Consider the following 6,375-nt stretch of genomic DNA (forward strand, 5'->3'; position numbering starts at 1 on the left):
TGGAACTCACTCTGTAGACCAGGCTGGCCTCAAACTCAGAAATCCGCCTGCCTCTGCCTCCCAAGTGCTGGGATTAAAGGCATGCGCCACCACACCCAGCTTGAGACTGAGTTTTAAAGCAGTGGCTACAAGTGAGGGGTGCCGAGGAGTTGAGGGCTGCCAGGCTAGCAGGAACCATCTCCCTGGTGAGTACTGGTGTAGACATAAAATATTTTATAGCAGTTGTCCTGTGCTGGCAGTGCCAGTCGGAACATATTCAGGGCTTCTCCGATCAGCGTGAGAGTCTCAGGCATGGCCTCTGATATCAGCTGAGCCAAGCTAAGAAAACTGGAAGTGACTGGAAGGAAGGAACCTGGTTTGGTAGCTCATGGGCTCTTCAGCTGGGAAGCTGTTTAAAGCCAGAGTCAGGGTTAATTAGGGACTCCCACCTGGCTCGTCCCTTACCCTGTGCTAGCTTTTGTGTCCGGTTGTATATGAAGAGACGTGGACAAACTTCTATCCATCCCCGATAGGGCCCAGATAGTAAACCAAAGAAATGATTGCACACAGGTCTAGCGTAGTGAACCAGTGAATCTACTGGGGATCCTTACAGAAGGCTCAAAGCCATCTACATCACTGAAAAGCCCACCTCAACCAAGGTGATGACTCAGAACAAAAGCTACCGTGCTGGGAGCTCCCTGCGCGGCACAGACAGCTTGGCCAGCTGGAAAAGTCTCCACTCCTCGGACAGGGTTGCTTTTCTGGGCCTCATGTGTGAAGCCTTTTGACTTTTGACCTCTGTAAGTAAGTTTGAGTAGCTTCGGATCTCAGGGACCTCCCTCCACCCTGTAGGAGGGAGTGCTTCAGATTCATCACATACCTGGGGAGTTCCATGCTGTGAAGCTGGCCTGGCCCACAAGCCATTGGATCCAGTTTCCCTGTTAGTGTGCCCTGGGGACATGGAAGAGCCTATGCAGGGGTCTGGGAACGTATCCGGTGTGATAGCACTTGATCCACTTGATCCGGTGTCCTTATGGGCCTCCTTGGTTATAAGGTGCCCGACAGACATGCTTGCCGCCATGAGTAGAAGAGTCAGCTGATCTCTGAGAAGGCACTGGTCAATCCTAGGTAGACTTGCCTCTGATTGAACTCTTAAGTGACTGTCCTGTTTTGGGCTGATGTGGATCTTATGTGTGCTTGGCTGGGAGAACAAGGGACAGCCCTGGCCACTGCCGGGCACTGTGACCATTCGTCCCACAGCTGGTTTTCCTCCCTGTGCCTATAGCTGATGATGGTCTTGTAGGTTCTCTTGCCTCTCAGGTGGGATAGGAGGTTGAGCGGCAGTGTGTGAGTTCTTACTGGATTCTTCTGTCTCCGTGTGGCCTCGGTTTGTGTGGTTCACACCTGGCCCTACTCCTTTCTTAATGGGTGTAATGTGTTCCCTGGGCCTCCGAAAGCTGAGCCCTAGTGCTGGTCATGGGGCTGAGGTTCTTGCCGGCCTGTCCAACCATTTAATGGGTCAGTAACTCCCAGGACTCTTGTGGGAGTTCTTTCTCTTCACAGATGCCTTGATCTAGGATGGAAGGTATGTATACTACCTGTTTCTGCTGGGTTTTGTAAATGCTTATTGGCACACAACCATGTCTGTTGGCATTGTGTCAGGCAGTTGGACAGGGACTAGATGGCCCCCATCCCACATGGCTAACGGGCTTCCCGTAGCACCATCTGCGGAGCCCTGTCCCCGCAGCAGGTTGCATGCTTTCAGATCAAGGATGGTGCCACCTTGTGCTTTCTGGAATGTGGGCCGTGGCCATGGCAGGGAGACAGGTTGTATCCAGGAACTGCAGAGGGCTTCTCCTTGCCGATGTCCCATCGGTTCCCTGCGTCCTGGCTGCTCTGAGGATGGCTGGAGTTGGGGAAAGGGTGCTTTGCCAGTGAGGAGTTCTTGCGTGGGCTTCTCGTTGCTGAGCAGTCACTTATGTAATAGAGGTTTTTGCTCAGTTACCTGCTGGGATACAGGGTTTTCCCTGCAAGCTTCGTTTTCGTAAATGAAGCTGTGTGTGGCTACTCTGTTAGATTCCCCACTCAGTCTCAAAGGCAGAGGGACCTGTGGGCTACATTAACACTGGGAAGGGTGTCTGGGCTTGGAGCTCTGAAGTGTGTTGGAATGAATCAACGTGTGTTGCTGTTGTCTTACCTCTTACCCTGCCTGCCTTCCCAGGCCTCATTTTCCCCCAGCCATCAGTCGGATCAGCAGTAGCAACCCTCAGTGGTGACCGGAACTAAGGGAGATCTGGTGTGTGTTGCGGGTGGGATGGGGATGGGTGGTTGCGGAGCTTGTTCCATTTCTCGTCAATTAAGAAAGGGGCCAACAATGAGATGCCGGCCTTCTGGCTTGAGGATAGAAGTCCTGGAGTGACTATGCTTGTCAACAACATTCCAACCGTGACCGCTCTGCTGACATTGCCAGTGAAGGTTGTGGTCACCACAGGCAGGTCCGAGGAAGGAGGTTCTCAGGAACTGTAGTGGCCTGGGGGAGGTGCCGGGATCTCTTAAGTGTGCTGTAGTCCCAGCGTCGTGGTGCATCTGTCTGGGGTTCTGTGGAGTGAGCCTGGACAGAGGCCAGGTCACCTGGAGATGGCCTTCATGTGGGCAGGGTTTGAATATAGTCCAGGCAGCCAGGACTGGTTGGCTCTACGAGCTCACTTCAGTCTTAACCCTGAAGAGCTACTGAGGGACCCGGTGACAGAGTGCAGGGGGTTTCCTGCAGGAGGGACAAAGACCTTGGTGGCTTGTGGCTGGCTGGAGGAGCTTTGCTTCCTTAAAGTGGCCCCTGCTCCCTGTCCTCAAACACAGTTATACTTTGAGTGTCAGAATCCCTCTGTCCTGATGCCTGGTCTGTGTCTCCTCCCCCCACCAAGGCTGCTCGGAAGTTCCTGGAGACACTTAGGGTAGTCTCAGAGCCATTTCTTCTCCCTTCCATCCCCTGCTAGATGGGAGGGCCACCATAGTACCCAGTGGCTTTGTGACGGAGATTTAAGGGGAACTAAAGATACTTGTTGGTCTCCTCCTAGAAAGTAGATCTTTTTGTCTTTGCTACTTACTGTCCCTACTATTGGCCAGACCTGGTGCTGGGTCCTTCTGGTGCTGGGTCATCAGGTCACCCTCTACGGCCATGTGAGTTAGGGATTCGCTATATCTTCTAGCAGAAGAAACCAGGGCATGGAGAAGTCATGTGACTGAAATCACACAGCCAAGGTTGCGGGCTTCAGGCTGTCCCTGCCACCGCACCACATGGCTGGGCCAATCCAGTGGAAGGCGATCAAACCTAGCTTCTCTTTGCCCACCGCTAGGGCGTTTGCAGACGTGGCCCTGTCCCCACATTGGTACCGGAGGCACAGGACGGTAAGATTCATCCCAGATCTTCAAGAAGCAGCATAAGCACAATTCTGTCTTAGTCACTTTTTATTTTCTGTGACAAACGCCATGATCAAAGGAACTCATGAAAGAAAACGTTGTATTTGGAGCTCCTGGTTTTAGAGGGTTGGTTCATGAGCATGGGGGGGGGGGGGACATGGCAGTAGGCAGGCAGGATGGCCTCGAAGCAGGAGCTGAGAGCGTACGTCTTGATTCCAGGTAGTGAGAGCTAACTGAATAGTGTGCTTGTGTGTGTGTGTGTGTGTGTATGTGTTGTTTTGTTTTAGGTGTTTTGGGTTTTTTTTGAGACAGGGTCTCACTATGTAGTTCTGTCTGTCCTAGAACTCAGTATGTAAACCAGGCTGGCTTCGAACTCACAGAGATCCCAAGTGCTGGGATAAAAGTCATGCATCACCACCCCTACATGTTACGGGCTTTGCCTCAACCCCTGCCCTCAGTGACGCATCTCCTACAACACAGCCAGCTTAACATTCAGGGCCCCCAGTCAGATGCATTTGGGTTGCCATCAATTGCCCAGGTTACAGGACCATGGTGTGGACCTAGGGTGCAGGAGGTAACTCCCAGGTGCCCCTAGAGCTTTGGCAGACCTGGACACTCTCAGGTCTGAGCCAACATCCCAGACCTGGTACTGCAGTGACAGTGGCCAGAGGATGGGAGTGTACAGACAGGATTTTGGGTAATACCATAGGCCCTGGGGATGCTTATTGGTCTAGGGAGATGGGTTGGTTGGTAGCTTTGTGTGTGTGTGTGTGTGTGTGTGTGTGTTAGGGTGCTTGTGTCTGCCACTGCAGGGGCAGTCAGCAAGCTGGAGGTAGGGTTGGGATATGGATTAGAACCTGTGTCTCCTGCTCCTTACCCCATTCATCATGCAAAGCCTCGGAATCCACTGACGCTCCAACCTCTCCCTTCCAGCTGCTGCACGGCTTTTCTTGGAGAGGCATAGACGAATATCTGCTCACCCCAGATAGGCCACCAACAACACATCAAAATAACAATTCCACCAAAGTCCAATCTGGTGAACCGATGAGTTTATTGGTCTTAACTTGAAGAGTGTGGGGGAGGGGCGCTGCCTGCAAGGGTATGTGGGTGACCTCCAAGGGAACATGTCACCAAAAAGCACCCGTGATCCGGAAGCTTGAATACAAGCAGAGGCATTGTGTGCTTGGTCTTATCATTGCTTTCTTATTTTTTTTTTTTTTAAATTTTCTGTGTATGAGTGTTTTTACCTGTATAGATATCCATTCACCCTGCAGTGCCTCTAGAAGCCAGAAGAGGGCGTTCGATCCTCCCAGGACTGCAGTTACAGTGTGGGTGTTAGGAATTGAACCCTGCATAGATGGATGGCTGTTTCTCCGTGGCTGCATAAAAGGAGTCTTCCTCTCAGCTAAGCATCCTTACTTTGTATCCGCTGTCACAGACTACAGGATCACGCGCTGCTTGGGCGGAATCACTTTGTGTGCAGAGAGGGTCACTCGAGTGACCCTCTCCACCTTCTTCTGAGAGGGAAGATGAGCGAAGGGTCTCTGGCAAGTCCTCCCAGCCACTCTGCCGAAGATGATAATGGCGGCTCCACCCAGGGAATAGTGTTTCACAACATCTTCTGATGTGGCCGCCTGACCATGGGAAGGCTAACCCCCTTCATGTCCTTGAGGCTTAGGGGCCACCTTCCCAAGAAGACAGCTTTGGCCAAGGGCCAGGCAGCTCAGTTTTGCTTGGCAGCTGGGGACCCCTGGGATTGTGAGGCAGGAGCAGGGGTTAACGTCCAGCGGGAAAAAGGATGTGGCTTATCTGGGGATCTGTGGGAGAGCTACCCGATGAGGAGGGCTGAAGACCGCAGCTGTGTTTCAGCTCGTGGGTCCTGGGTTACAGACTAAGCCTCCTGAGTCCGACTTTGAATTCAAAGAGGAGTTTTCGGCTGCGGGAAGGTGAGCCAGTGCTATCCCCGGGCCCAGGGCTAAGGCTGGCAGCCGCTTTGATTTTTTTTTTTTATTTTTTTAAGTCTTGAGCTTAGAAAGGGAAATAAAGCCCTTTGTGGTTCCCAAGTCCGGGATTTCTCACACACTGACTCCTTTGTGTGTCTGGGAGCCATTCAGCTGGCTTTCCAGCGCTGTGTATGGTGGCACTCCAGGGCATATTTGCAGAAAGGGGCTGGGAGACTGGCATCAGGCCACCTGAGCTGGGGGAGCCTGGAGAGCAGAGAGCACCCACTGTCCTGCCCTGCTAGGGCCTGCAGATCCCAGATCCTCAAAACCTGGGTAGCCGGCACCACCCACTCGGAGCCTTTGGTGCCACACCAGCTCTGAGCCTGACAGTCACTGTGTCCTTGAAACATGCCCCTGACCAGTTGTAGCTGAGAGTGTGTTTAAGCAAGCCTCCTTCCAGACAGAGGTGCAGTGATGGTCCAACGGACCTCACGGCTGATGGCGTGGTGGATTGCACTCATCTGTGTGTCTGTCCCTGCCTCGAGGGAGTCTGTGACTTACTGGTGGGGGCACTGAGTTCCTGGTAACACCTGCTTATATGGCGCAGTCTTGATTGGGAGAGAGAAACACACTCCCCTCCATATTAGTTGGTCAAGGCAGCAGAGCCTGGGATAGCCCAGGGAGATGTCTGAGGAGGAGTGCAGCGCCCACGTGAGGACCCAGTGGCACCAAGGGAACCAGCAAAGGAATTGTCCCATCTCAGGAAGGGCCACCACATAGACCTTGACAGCACAAGGGGGAAAGATGTGAGGTAGCTACAGAGAGTTCTGGCGGGGGTGGGGCAGGGTGCTGGAGTTGTACAGGACTCCCGTGGATGCAGGCAAAGGACCTGCTGTGGGCATAGCAGCTAGGCTACAGACTGATGAGTCACTTCTTTCCATGGCCTGGGGACAGTGGTCAGTTGGACACAGGGAGGCCTGGAGAAGCCCGTGGAGGATATATATATATATATATATATATATATATATATATATAT

General features: G+C 52.8%; 1 protein-coding gene across 4 annotated transcripts in view; it reads left to right on the forward strand.

Moving 5' to 3' along the window:
- Gramd4 (GRAM domain containing 4) overlaps positions 1 to 6,375 on the forward strand; it is a 77,730-nt gene that overhangs the window by 22,566 nt on the left and 48,789 nt on the right. Inside the window, exon 1 of one of the 4 annotated variants that reach the window (XM_029469886.1) lies at positions 5,284 to 5,342. The exons of the other annotated variants lie outside the window; for them this stretch is intronic. The gene's annotated coding sequence lies outside the window, so the exon portion shown is untranslated. Of the gene's footprint in view, positions 1 to 5,283; positions 5,343 to 6,375 lie in introns of those variants that run through there. 4 annotated transcript variants of the gene reach the window in all.

The sequence above is a fragment of the Mus caroli genome, chromosome 15 (genome assembly GCF_900094665.2).
Source record: "Mus caroli chromosome 15, CAROLI_EIJ_v1.1, whole genome shotgun sequence".
NCBI lineage: Eukaryota > Metazoa > Chordata > Mammalia > Rodentia > Muridae > Mus > Mus caroli.